The sequence below is a fragment of the Ranitomeya variabilis genome, chromosome 1 (assembly GCF_051348905.1).
Source record: "Ranitomeya variabilis isolate aRanVar5 chromosome 1, aRanVar5.hap1, whole genome shotgun sequence".
Lineage (NCBI taxonomy): Eukaryota > Metazoa > Chordata > Amphibia > Anura > Dendrobatidae > Ranitomeya > Ranitomeya variabilis.
In genome coordinates, this window is record NC_135232.1 from 39,574,941 (window position 1) to 39,589,943 (window position 15,003).

Sequence of the window (15,003 nt, forward strand, 5' to 3'; positions counted from 1 at the left end):
CAGTAACGAAACTACAGCTGTGAACTGGAACAAAATGCAAAAACAAACATGGACAAGAGTCCAACTTATCTAGTAGTTGTCTAGGAGCAGGAACAAGCACAGAGAGGCTTCTGATAACATTGTTGACCGGCAAGCAACTAACAGAGCAGCAAGGTTATATAGCGACTCCCACATCTTGATGGGAACAGGTGAACAGAGAAGATGAAGACACCAGTTCAATTCCACCAGTAGCCACCGGGGGAGTCCAGAATCCAAATTCACAACAGATTGGGTTATAGGGGAAGCAACAGGTGATATTTTGAAGTGTTATATTAACTTCTTCTTTTTGTGCCTATGCTTCCCTCCTTATGCTCGACTGTTGCGCATCTATAGCAATATGGTATGATGTTATCAATGTAATTTTGGATCGCTGACAATATGCGGAGATTTGTTTTAATATCATTATGTCTTGATTTGTTTTTGTGATCAGTGATGTCATCTGACAGCTTGCGTCCTGGTTACCCGGGTGACGCTCCTGGCCGGACGCAGTGTTGGAGATGGACGGGTGGGTGAGCGCTGCAGGTGGTAGGTCCGCCCCACGGTCACGTGATGTGGATACTTCCGGCCGGCGGTGCGCTCCTGTGTCCCGCCCACCTCTACACGGTGGACCATGGGAGGAGTTGTATCTGGAGCGGCGGTGCCGGTCTGTGACACCCTGAGCCCTGAGGTATGTCAGAGATTATCTGATAGGTTGGACGACAGAATTCACATATGCGGATGACATGGATTGGTGGCATGGAGTTTTCGGCGCCACCTGAGGATTGGATCCGATTGGCTCTGCTTTGTTTGTGTTCTTCACATGGCTACACAAGGATTGGTGGAGGGGCCGTGACGATATAGCTGCGAGAGGCGGACTACCTGAGACATCAACATTAAATTGTGTTAATATTGAGAGGATAAGGGAATTTTGTGGGTGTTTTGTAAGGGAGGTGTGGGTGACTGTGTTACTGTATTTTAATGTGTTCTGATCTCTGTTTTTTATCATATATTGTAAATTTTATTGGGTGGTGGGCGGCTACATGGTGATTGGTGCCCTGTGTGGCATACACACTATTTAAAGCCGGCCATGAGCCCTCTATGTTATGCTTGACAAAGGCCCTTAGGGCCGAAACGTTGCTGTTATATGGCACAATAAAACTACATCTTTTATACTATACACCCGGATGGAGCGCTGTTCTTCTTTTGCCAGCAATTAAGGGCTAGGCAGCAAAACTCTGAGGGGAAGAAAAAAAAATAAAAATTTCCCTTAAACACTTCTTTTTCTCCTGCTTCAGCCCAAACAATTAACACTTTGTGGGCCGGCTATACTGTCATGATTCCCAATGGCAGGGAATTTAACACATAACACGGGAAATTACAGGACGAGCTCTAGGGTGATGGAACCTAGGCTGACCGCTGCCCTACTCCTGACAAACACAACTAGAAATAGCCAGGGAGCGTGCCTACGTTGATTCTAGATGCCACGCGCCAGCCTAAGAGCTAACTAGCACTGCAGAGGAAATAAAGACCTAGCTTGCCTCCAGAGGAATGAACCCCAAAAGGTATAGTTGCCCCCCACATGTATTGACGGTGAAATGAGAGGAAGGCACGCACATAGAGATGAAAATAGGTTTAGCAAAATGAGGCCCGCTATAACTAGAAAGCAGAATGATACAAAAGGGGTCTGAGCGGTCAGCAAAAAACCCTAATCAAAAACCATCCTGAGATTACAAGAACCCATGTGCCATCTCATGGCACATGGGGAGAACCTCAGCCCACTAGAGCTACCAGCTAGCATAGAGTCATAATTAGCAAGCTGGACAAAAAACAAAACAACTGAAAAACAGAACTTAGCTTATCCTGAGAGATCTGGGAGCAGGTAGTCAGGAACCAAACTGAGCACATCTGAGTACATTGATAGCCGGCAAGGGAATGACAGGAAAGCCAGGTTAAATAGGAAACACCCAGCCTCTGATGGACAGGTGGAAACCAGAGACCGCAACCCACCAAAGTCACCCAGTACCAGCCGTAACCACCAGAGGGAGCCCAAAAACAGAATCCACAACAGGGAAGTCAATTAGAGAGAGCATTTTGCACAGCCACTTTAATCCACCTAAGAAGTATAACACATGGTTGATAAATAGATCACTAGGCACATTCAAGTGTGTGTGTTTTGTCATTATATTCGTCCCTCCAATTACTTTAGGAGCTCGTCAACAAACAGGAGATACGACATGAGACATTTTGTTAACTGCAAAGCTATGGTAATGCACATGTCCTTGCCCCAAAGATTATGTTGGTAAAACCAAACGTGAGCTATGGGTGCGCATTGAAGAACAGCTGGGGACATCAGACATGGCAGAGAAACACCACTTGCACACCATGTCAATTTAGTACATGGCGGTGATTTGGGATCTATTTCCTTCTGTATGGTTGATGTGGTCTTACCATCCATTAGACAGGGAGATTGGGGCAGAAAAATTATCCAACCAGAGACCAGATGCATATATGTTGGCTTGAATCTATGCACCCAAGAGGCCTTAATGAACAACTTAGCTTTACTAGCTTCATCTGGCATCTATATAACTGTGGTCTGAGAAATTGGATAACCTGGTATATTTGTACTTTGGACTAATACTTTTGATTATATCTGTCATCCTTTGATGACCAACAGCTTATTCTCATGTTATACATGTTTCAGCCATTTTGGTTGTCTCATTGACCTTTGGTTTTTATATGATGCCCAACAGGAATGTATTGTGAGCTGTTTCTTATGAGTACCTATTGCTCTTGCTTATCTCCCTCATATAATGGATGATACTTACTTCATACCCTAGATAAGGGACATCATATTTTCAGGAGTGTTAAGGGGCCTCGCATATCTATATTTTCCTCTTGATTGGCATAGCTGGTGCTCCAGCATTTTCTGGAGCGTATAATTCTCATTTTTATTTTTTGCCAGCGGCATGTCACTTCTGCTGCGCTGTATCTCTGAAATGCATCGGTGGAATACACGCATCATTGTTCGGCGCCCGGTGAAGTCACTTCCGGAATGCACTTAGCGCTCGATAAGTCCTTTTGAACTGGATATACTGCTTTTAATATGCAGGAGGTAAGCGTGATTGGGGGAAACGCGTCAGGTAATAATACAGGGCATTGGCATTCATGTCCATCACCATAGATCAGCTGTTTTATGGATTCCTTATGGAGATTTCATATTTTTCCACCTTCATGGTGGACATCATTAAGATGAGTATCTAAATATCTATTCCTGCTCTTATCAAATGTTTGGCATGCTGGAACACATACCGGTAGTGTTGAGCATTCCGATACCGCAAGTATCGGGTATCGGCCGATACTTGCGGTATCGGAATTCCGATACCGGGATTCCGATACTTGCCGCGTATCGGATACCGGAATCAGAAGTTCAAAGATTCAAAATGCAGAAATTCAGCCAATGAGAATGATTCCAAGTGTGGGCACATCCTGTTTAGCATGGAGGGCATGAAACTACTGGCAAGGCTGTGATTGGCTGCTGAAATGATGTCATGCTGCAGTTTAAAAGTCGCTGGCGCCATTTTGCGATCACTCTGCTGTGAATTCAGTTAGTGACAGGACGCTGTTTGCTGACTGAGGGACAGTTTAGAGATAGCGATTTGCTTCTTTGTGCTTTCCAAAGGCTAATTTAGCAACCGCTGTGTTCACCTACTATTCACCTTGCTTTTGCCTTGTAGCGCTGTTTTCACAGCGATCTGCAAGGTCTGTGTGTGTGTGTGTGTGTGTGTGTGAGTGCAGCCCACTCTCTAGTCTGAGTGCAGCCACATAGGCCATCCATAGCTGGTTGTATTCAGTTCAGGGAGGGTGGTTCATTGCCTCATACTGTTCTTTTTTTTTTTTTTTTTTTTTCAAGTAGTGTAGTCTGCTGCTAATTTATTCAAAAAAATCCTATTAGTGTCTTTCCACCCGTCTCCAGCTAATTTGTGGAAAAACACTACATAGGATAAAGTAGAGGAGGGTTTTTGGGCCTTGCAGCGCCGTTTACGGCTGTCTGCACGGTCTCCGTGTGACTGCAGCTCGCCCTGTAGTCTGTGAGCAGCCATAGCCTGGTTGTCTCCAGCTCAGGGTTGTTCACTGCGTCATACCGCCAAATCAATTTTAATTTTTTTTCAAGTAGTGTAGTCTGCTGCTAATTTATTTAAAAAAATCCTATTAGTGTCTTTCCACCCGTCTCCAGCTAATTTGTGGAAAAACACTACATAGGATAAAGTAGAGGAGGGTTTTTGGGCCTTGCAGCGCCGTTTACGGCTGTCTGCACGGTCTCCGTGTGATTGCAGCTCGCCCTGTAGTCTGTGAGCAGCCATAGCCTGGTTGTCTCCAGCTCAGGGTTGTTCACTGCGTCATACCGCCAAATCAATTTTAATTTTTTTTCAAGTAGTGTAGTCTGCTGCTAATTTATTTAAAAAAATCCTATTAGTGTCTTTCCACCCGTCTCCAGCTAATTTGTGGAAAAACACTACATAGGATAAAGTAGAGGAGGGTTTTTGGGCCTTGTAGCGCCGTTTACGGCTGTCTGCACGGTCTCCGTGTGATTTCAGCTCGCCCTGTAGTCTGTGAGCAGCCATAGCCTGGTTGTCTCCAGCTCAGGGTTGTTCACTGCGTCATACCGCCAAATCAATTTTCTTTTTTTTTCAAGTAGTGTAGGTTGCTGCTAATTTATTTAAAAAAATCCTATTAGTGTCTTTCCACCCGTCTCCAGCTAACTTGTGGAAAAACACTACATAGGATAACGTAGAGGAGGGTTTTTGGGCCTTGCAGCGCCGTTTACGTCTGTCTGCACGGTCTCCGTGTGACTGCAGCTCTATCTGTTGTCAGTTCAGCCCCAAAAAAAGAAATAAATAATAAAGTTCACCAAACACACCAGTTACACCACTTTACATTTGTGTAGGCCACATTAGCTCATATTAAAGTCTAGTCCACACTTTAGAAAATTAGTGTTTCTTATACCTGTTAGGAGGAGTTGCTCAGGAATAAGCACACAAATCCGTTAGTACTTTTCTGCTTATCTTTATCAGTCAACCAAGATGAAGAAGGCAGTGAGTAAGGCACGTGGGCGTGGGCGTGGGCGCGGAGCAGGGAGGGGACGTGGGGATTCTGTGCCTGCTGCGGGCACCGGTGACTCATCAGCACCCACTTTCACCAGGCAACAGTCGTTCATGCGCAGCTTTGTGTCAGAGCGCCGTACACCGCTGCTGCGTCAAGAACAAATTGAAGCTGTTGTCGGATGGATGGCAGCTAATGCATCAACTTCCATTAGTGCCACATCCTCTCAGACACAGAGCACTGGAGAGCAGCCATCTGTCTCTTCACCACCTGCCAAATTGCCCAGGCAGACAGAGAGCCCAGGACAGGAGCCGTCTCTACTTCTGTTCTCTGAATCTCTTGGCTTGGAAACAGGGGGCCAGCCAAGCAGCATTGGAGAAATGGAAGAAGAGGCAGGGTGCAGTGATGCCCAACAGCTTTTTCTGTCTTCCTCTGAAGAGGCGGGTGGGCCAGTGGCTCCGGTCACCACATCGCAGGCCGCATCAGCTGATGATGACACTCAGGTGCCACTTACTGGTGCGTGCTCTGCTGCTGAGACTACCCAGGAGGAGCAGTTGGGGGCAGAGGGTAGTGTAGATGATGAGGTCCTCGACCCATCTTGGCGTGAGGGACAGGAAGGTGGTGGGAGCAGCTCTGAGGAAGAGATTCCCCGTACGGCCCAAAGAGGGAGAGGGAGGGGGAAGACTGCGGATCCTGCAGCCTCCGCTTTGGCACCCGTTAGGAGCATGTCTCTTCCAAAAGCCAAAAAGGGCGCTCCCAAGACTTGCAGTGCCTGGTCCTTTTTTGACACAGTTGCAGATGACATTTGCTATGTCAGATGCAACGTGTGTCATCAAAAAGTCAAAAGAGGGAAAAATGTCAGCAACCTCAATACCTCCAACATGTGGAAACATGTGCGCAACAGGCACCCGGCGGAGTTAGAAAAACACACTGAAGAGGTAGGCCAACCAACAGCGGCAGCTACCACCTCTTCAGCTCGTGTTGCCTCTTCCTCTAGCTCACACGCAGCTGGTTCGGCTTCCTCCCAGGATCGCCGTGGAAGAACCTCTGGCCCTGTTGTCCAGAGACCCGCTGTAATTCCACCCGCAGCACCACTTTCCCAGTCATCCACACACTCCCAGCCCAGTCTACAGCCATCGGTAGTACAGGCATGGGAGAAAAGGCGGCCTTTCTCGTCAAACCACCCACGAGCACAGGCTCTGACTGCAGGCATTGCCAAACTTCTGTCACTGGAAATGCTGTCATTCAGGCTGGTGGAGACTGACAGCTTCCGTGACTTGATGTCATTGGCAGTCCCACAGTACAATGTGCCCAGCCGCTTTTACTTCAGCAGGCAAGCCGTCCCTGCCCTGCACAAGCATGTGGAGGGACACATAAAACACGCGCTACTGAACGCCGTCAGTAGCAAGGTCCACCTCACCACCGATGCGTGGACCAGTCAACATGGACAGGGGCGATACCTTTCCCTCACTGCCCATTGGGTTAATGTCGTTGAGCCGGGTACAGACCGTGCGAGTGGCGCAGGACGTGTCCTGCCCACTCCAAGGATTGCAGGAATCCATTCTGTACGCATTGACTCCTCCTCTTACACCAGTTCCTCAGAATCATCGCTGCAGGAGCCGTCACAGTCCACCTCCACATGGACCCGTGATGAACGTGTACCTGTTACGACCGACATGAGCACAGCCGTGGCCAAACGTCAACAGGCCGTGTTGAAATTAATTTTTTGGGGGAATCGTAGCCACACAGCGCAGGAGCTCTGGAATGCCATCAAGCAGGAGAGCGATGTGTGGTTTGTGCCAGCGAATCTCCAGCCAGGCATGGTAGTGTGTGATAATGGCCGAAATCTGGTGGCAGCTCTGGGCCTCGGCAACCTCACTCACATCCCATGTCTGGCACATGTGCTCAATTTGGTCGTGCAGAGCTTTTTGAGGGACTATCCGGATCTTGATGCACTGCTGCACAAGGTCCGCCTAGAGTGTGCTCACTTGCGGCGTTCCAGCACGGCAAAAGCGCGCATTGCGGCTCTGCAGCGCCGACACCGCCTGCCGGAACATCGCATCATATGTGACCTACCTACCAGGTGGAATTCCACGTTACATATGTTGGAGCGGTTGTGTGAGCAGCAGCAAGCTGTAATGGAGTACCAGCTGCTTCAGGCGCAAAAAAGTCGCAGTCAGCGCCGTACAGACTTCACAACCACAGAGTGGGCCACTATGAATGACGTCTGCCAGGTTTTGCGTCCCTTTGATTATTCCACGCGGATGGCGAGTGCAGATGATGCACTAGTCAGCATGACTGTCCCCCTTATCTGCCTGCTTGAAAAATCACTGCAAGCGCTAAGGGATGATGTTGTGGAAGAGGTGGAGGATGAGGATTCACCATTTCCATCATCTTCTGGACAGTCAGCGCCACGTGGTTCCTCACAAACGCATAGGCAGGGGACAGTTTGTGAGGAGGATGAGGAGGAGTCAATGGAGGAGGAAGACGTCCGTCCAGAGGAGGGAGTTACCGAATTGTCCAGTACTCAGTGTGTACAGCGAGGGTGGGGTGATGACGAGCAGGCAGAGATCACGCCTCCAGCAGGGGACAGCGTTTCTTGGGCAGTTGGCAGTCTGCAGCACATGGTGGATTACATGCTGCAGTGCCTGAGAAACGACCGCCGCATCGCCCACATTCTCAACATGTCTGATTATTGGGTGTTCACCCTCCTCGATCCTCGCTACCGGGACAACGTAGAAAGCCTCATCACACCGTTGAACCGGGAGCGAAAAATGCGGGAGTACCAAGACACACTGGTCAATTCCATCATCTTCTCCATTCCAACTGAGAGAAGTGCTGCTAGTGCATTCCAAAGCAGCTCAGTGCGTCCAGGCAGTGGTGGAGGCTCTGCACAAAGAGGGAGCAGAAGCAGTGCCTCTGCCCAAGGCAAGACCAGTATGGCCCAACTGTGGCACAGTTTTCTGTGCCCCCCACAAAAGTCTACACCATCACAGACGGCTCCAGTCAGCAGGAGGCAACGGTTCCGTCAGATGGTGACAGACTACATGTCTTGCCCTCTTGCTGTACTCCCAGACGGCTCTTCCCCTTTCAAGTTTTGGGTCTCAAAGCTGGATACATGGCCAGAGCTAAGCCAGTATGCATTGGAGGTGCTGTCTTGCCCTGCGGCCAGTGTATTATCGGAACGTGTCTTTAGTGCTGCAGGTGGTGTACTAACTGACCGTCGCATGCGACTATCCTCCGATAACGTTGACCGGCTTACTTTCCTGAAAATGAACAAGGCCTGGATCTTGCAGGAATTTGCCACTCCTCCTCCTGATTAAATAATTAGGTCACTGTATACGTTATCCAGGTCTCCTGTTGTGTTCATCTTTCTACCACCTGAACTTAAATTCCTGGGCTCCAACACCGCCAGTTGAGGCTCAGAAGTGCCGTCTGCACAGTCAAAACATACGACCCAGTGTTATTGGGTTTCAGTAACGTCAGCTGATCCCCAGCTGTGTAGCCGGCAATGTGTCATGCGACCGCCATGCTGACACAACAACTGAAATGTAAGGGAATCTGTCCCCCCCCCCCCAAGGCGTTTGTTACTGAAAGAGCCAGCTTGTGCAGCAGTAATGCTGCACAAGGAAAAGGTAGCTATTTTTGTTTAGCACCTTGCACACGCAGAACTTAACACTTATAAAATGTGTCCACTGATACCGTAACACCGTCCCGGAGGTGGGACTTTCCTTCGTAATGTGACACAGCACAGCCGTCATTCCTACCCCCCCGGCGCCGCGCACCCGCTCCTCAGCGTTGTTTGATTCCGTCCCGGAGCCTGCGCTGTTATATTATCCCGTGGCCAGGCACACTTAGCGCTGCCCGTCTTCTGGCATCATTTGGTGTCAGGATGGCTGCGCCTGTGCGGCCGCGCTGGCAGAGAGCCCGCCTCGCAGTGTCTTCTGATTTAATCCCACTGGGGGCCTGGGATCCATGGACATGCGCAGTGCATATCTGAACCTCCACCTCTCACTTATCTCCCTATGGCTTCTTCAGACTGTTCGGTGTCAGCTGGTCCCTAATAGCATGCCACGGCCGTGACACCGCACAGTCTTAAGAAGCCGTAGGGAGGGGAGTGAGAGGCGAGGATATGCACTGCGCATGTCCATGGATCCCAGGCCCGCGGTGGGATTAAATCAGAAGACACTGCGAGGCGGGCTCTCTGCCAGCGCGGCCGCACAGGCGCAGCCATCCTGACACCAAATGATGCCAGAAGACGGGAAGCGCTCAGTGTGCCTGGCCACGGGATAACATAACAGCGCAGGCTCCGGGACAGAATCAAACATCGCTGAGGAGCCAGTGCGCGTCGCCGGGGGGGGGTAGGAATGACGGCTGTGCTGCGTCACATTACGAAGGAAAGTCCCACCTCCAGGACGGTTTTACGGTTGCAGGGGACACATTTTATAAGTGTTTAGTTTTGTGTTTGCAAGGAGCATGATGAAAAGAGCCACCTTTTTCTTTTGCATCTTTTGTGCTGCACAAGCTGGCTCTTTCAGCTACAAACGCCTTGGGGGGGGGTTAAAGGTTCCCTTTCGACTTTCTCAGGCTTCGGCCTACATTGTGTTCCTCTGCTTTTCCACCTGTCCCTGGGCTCCAACACCGCCAGTTGCCGTCCAGAAGTGCTGTACGCACAGTCAACAGTCCCTCCTCTGTTATTGGGGTTCAGTAACGTCAGCTGTTCCCCTGCTGTGTGTGTGGCAATCCCTCCAACCTCCTCCAACCTCCTCCTCCTCCACCTGTCCCTGGGCTCCAACACCGCCAGTTGCCGTCCAGAAGTGCTGTACGCACAGTCAACAGTCCCTCCTCTGTTATTGGGGTTCAGTAACGTCAGCTGTTCCCATGCTGTGTGTGTGGCAATCCCTCCAACCTCCTCCAACCTCCTCCTCCTCCACCTGTCCCTGGGCTCCAACACCGCCAGTTGCCGTCCAGAAGTGCTGTACGCACAGTCAACAGTCCCTCCTCTGTTATTGGGGTTCAGTAACGTCAGCTGTTCCCCTGCTGTGTGTGTGGCAATCCCTCCTACCTCCTCCTACCTCCTCCTCCTCCACCTGTCCCTGGGCTCCAACACCGCCAGTTGCCGTCCAGAAGTGCTGTACGCACAGTCAACAGTCCCTCCTCTGTTATTGGGGTTCAGTAACGTCAGCTGTTCCCCTGCTGTGTGTGTGGCAATCCCTCCTACCTCCTCCAACCTCCTCCAACCTCCTCCTCCTCCACCTGTCCCTGGGCTCCAACACCGCCAGTTGCCGTCCAGAAGTGCTGTACGCACAGTCAACAGTCCCTCCTCTGTTATTGGGGTTCAGTAACGTCAGCTGTTCCCCTGCTGTGTGTGTGGCAATCCCTCCTACCTCCTCCTACCTCCTCCTCCTCCACCTGTCCCTGGGCTCCAACACCGCCAGTTGCCGTCCAGAAGTGCTGTACGCACAGTCAACAGTCCCTCCTCTGTTATTGGGGTTCAGTAACGTCAGCTGTTCCCCTGCTGTGTGTGTGGCAATCCCTCCTACCTCCTCCAACCTCCTCCAACCTCCTACTCCTCCACCTGTCCCTGGGCTCCAACACCGCCAGTTGCCGTCCAGAAGTGCTGTACACACAGTCAACAGTCCCTCCTCTGTTATTGGGGTTCAGTAACGTCAGCTGTTCCCCTGCTGTGTGTGTGGCAATCCCTCCTACCTCCTCCAACCTCCTCCAACCTCCTCCTCCTCCACCTGTCCCTGGGCTCCAACACCGCCAGTTGCCGTCCAGAAGTGCTGTACGCACAGTCAACAGTCCCTCCTCTGTTATTGGGGTTCAGTAACGTCAGCTGTTCCCCTGCTGTGTGTGTGGCAATCCCTCCTACCTCCTCCTACCTCCTCCTCCTCCACCTGTCCCTGGGCTCCAACACCGCCAGTTGCCGTCCAGAAGTGCTGTACGCACAGTCAACAGTCCCTCCTCTGTTATTGGGGTTCAGTAACGTCAGCTGTTCCCCTGCTGTGTGTGTGGCAATCCCTCCTACCTCCTCCAACCTCCTCCAACCTCCTCCTCCTCCACCTGTCCCTGGGCTCCAACACCGCCAGTTGCCGTCCAGAAGTGCTGTACGCACAGTCAACAGTCCCTCCTCTGTTATTGGGGTTCAGTAACGTCAGCTGTTCCCCTGCTGTGTGTGTGGCAATCCCTCCTACCTCCTCCAACCTCCTCCAACCTCCTCCTCCTCCACCTGTCCCTGGGCTCCAACACCGCCAGTTGCCATCCAGAAGTGCTGTACGCACAGTCAACAGTCCCTCCTCTGTTATTGGGGTTCAGTAACGTCAGCTGTTCCCCTGCTGTGTGTGTGGCAATCCCTCCTACCTCCTCCAACCTCCTCCAACCTCCTACTCCTCCACCTGTCCCTGGGCTCCAACACCGCCAGTTGCCGTCCAGAAGTGCTGTACGCACAGTCAACAGTCCCTCCTCTGTTATTGGGGTTCAGTAACGTCAGCTGTTCCCCTGCTGTGTGTGTGGCAATCCCTCCTACCTCCTCCTACCTCCTCCTCCTCCACCTGTCCCTGGGCTCCAACACCGCCAGTTGCCGTCCAGAAGTGCTGTACGCACAGTCAACAGTCCCTCCTCTGTTATTGGGGTTCAGTAACGTCAGCTGTTCCCCTGCTGTGTGTGTGGCAATCCCTCCAACCTCCTCCAACCTCCTCCTCCTCCACCTGTCCCTGGGCTCCAACACCGCCAGTTGCCGTCCAGAAGTGCTGTACGCACAGTCAACAGTCCCTCCTCTGTTATTGGGGTTCAGTAACGTCAGCTGTTCCCCTGCTGTGTGTGTGGCAATCCCTCCTACCTCCTCCTACCTCCTCCTCCTCCACCTGTCCCTGGGCTCCAACACCGCCAGTTGCCGTCCAGAAGTGCTGTACGCACAGTCAACAGTCCCTCCTCTGTTATTGGGGTTCAGTAACGTCAGCTGTTCCCCTGCTGTGTGTGTGGCAATCCCTCCTACCTCCTCCAACCTCCTACTCCTCCACCTGTCCCTGGGCTCCAACACCGCCAGTTGCCGTCCAGAAGTGCTGTACGCACAGAGCCAAACACCTCGCAAATGTGTTAGTGGGGTTCAGCAGCGCCAGCTGTTCCCCTGCTGTGTATACGGCAACGTGTACTGCGACCGCCACGCAGGCACAACAAGTTAAATTTAAGGGAACCTGTCCCCCCCCCCCAGGCGTTTGTTACTGAAGGAGCCACCTTGTGCAGCAGTAATGATGCAAAGGGGAAAAGTGCCTCTTTTCGTGGTGCTCCTTGCAGATGCTGAACCTAACACTTATGAAATGTGTCCCCTCACAGCGTTCAACCGTCCGGTAGGTGGAACTTTCCTTTGTCATGTGACGCAGCACAGCCGTCATTTTTACCCCCTTGGCGCCGTGCGCCGCCTCCTCAGCGTTGTTTGAATCTGTCCCGGAGCCTGCGCTGTTAGGTTACCCCTTGGCCATGCACACATTTCGCGCTGCCTGTCTTCTGACATCATTTGCTGTCAGGCTGGCTGCGCCTGTGTGTGTGCGCTGTCCGAGATTCAGCCTCGCAGTGTCGTGTAATGTAATCCCACCGCGGGCCTGGGATCCGTGGCCATGCGCAGTGCATATCCTCGCCTCTCACTCCCCTCCCTACGGCTTCTAAAGACTGTTCGGTGTCAGCTGATCCCTAATAGCATGCCACGGCCGTGACACCGCACAGTCTGAAGAAGCCGTAGGGAGGGGAGTGAGAGGTGAGGATATGCACTGCGCATGGCCACGGATCCCAGGCCCGCGGTGGGATTACATTACACGACACCGCGAGGCTGAATCTCGGACAGCGCACCCACACAGGCGCAGCCAGCCTGACAGCAAATGATGTCAGAAGACGGGCAGCGCGAAATGTGTGCATGGCCAAGGGGTAACCTAACAGCGCAGGCTCCGGGACAGATACAAACAACGCTGAGGAGGCGGCGCACGGCGCCAAGGGGGTAAAAATGACGGCTGTGCTGCGTCACATGACAAAGGAAAGTTCCACCTACCGGACGGTTGAACGCTGTGAGGGGACACATTTCATAAGTGTTAGGTTCAGCATCTGCAAGGACCATAATTAAAAGAGCTAAGTTTACCTTTTCCAGCATTAGTGGTGTACACGATGGCTCTTCCAGCTACAAACGCCTGGGGGGGGGGGGGGTTAAAGGTTTCCTTTCAACTTGCTCCAGTGCAGGCTTCGGCCTACACTCCGCTCCCCCTGCTCCTCCTGCTGACCCTGGGCTCTAACACCGCCAGTTGGGGCCCAGATGTGCTAGCTGCACAGAGAAAAACACCAGCCAATGTGTCAGTGGGGTTCAGCACCGCCAGCTGTTCCCCTGCTGTGCAGCCGGCAACGTGTCCTGCAACTGCCACGCAGGCACAACAGACCCAAAAGCTGCCGCCAGTGCAGGCTTCGGCCTACACTCTGCTCCATCTCCTCCTCCTGCTGACCCCGGGCTCCAACACCGCCAGTTGGGGCCCGGTACTGCTAGCTGCACAGAGAAAAACACCAGCCAATGTGTCAGTGGGGTTCAGCACCGCCAGCTGTTCCCCTGCTGTGCAGCCGGCATCGTGTCCTGCAAAAGCCACGCAGACACAAGAACTGAAATTGAAGGGAACCTGTCCCCCCTCCCCCAGGCGTTTGTACGTTTTAAAGGCCACCTTGTACAGCGGTAATGCTGCATGTGTGCAAGGTGGCTCATAAACGTATTCTCCTCGCACATGTGGAACTGAAAACACGTCTAAAATGTGTCCTCTGTGTGACCATTTAACCGTCCCGGTGGTGTGACTTTCCTTTGTAATGACACGCTGCAACCCCCTTGGTAGCGCTGCCCGTCTTCTGGCATCATTGTTTGGCTGCCTGCGCCTCTGCGGCCGCCCTGACCCACACAACGCCCCTCGTTGTCTTATTTATTGGGACTGCGAGGGTGTGATTGACGGGCATGATCAGTGCATCAGTTCGCCTGTCCCTCATCTCCTTCCGCCTTCTGCGGACTGTGCGGCTTCATGGCCGTGGCATGCGATAAGGGATCAGATGACGCCGCACAGTCTGAAGCGGGTGTAAGGACCCGAGTGTCAGAGGCGAACATATGTGCTGCGCCAGGCCCTGAATCCCAGCCCCGCAGTGTTTTAACAATGTTAAGACACTGCGGGGCTGGGATTCATGGTCATCGCGAACCGCACCGGCCGACATTAAATGATGCCAGAACATGGGCAGCGCTAACAGCGCTAGGCCAGGGGATCACACGACAGCGCAGACTCCTGTACAGCAAATAACAACGCTCAGGAGGCTGCACCCAGCACCAAGGTGGGATTCTTGACATCTGTGCTGCGTCTCATTACAAAGGGAACTCGCGCCTCCAACACAGTTTGACTGTTTAAAGGGCTAAATGTTATACGTGTTTCATTCAGCGTGTGCAAGGAGCGAAATTAAAAGAGCAACCTTTGACTTGTGCAGCACTACTGCTGCATAAGCTGTGGCTCTTCTACTTTGTAACCCCTGAGGGGGGGTTAAAGGTTACCTTTGAAATTGGTTCAATTAGGCTTCGGCCTACACTCTGCTCCCCCTGCAGAGCCCTGGGCTCCAACACCGCCAGTTGGGGCCCGGTACTGCTAGCTGCACAGAGAAAAACACCAGCCAATGTGTCAGTGGGGTTCAGCACCGCCAGCTGTTCCCCTGCTGTGCAGCCGGCAACGTGTCCTGCAACTGCCACGCAGGCACAACAGACCCAAAAGCTGCCGCCAGTGCAGGCTTCGGCCTACACTCTGCTCCATCTCCTCCTCCTGCTGACCCCGGGCTCCAACACCGCCAGTTGGGGCCCGGTACTGCTAGCTGCACAGAGAAAAACACCAG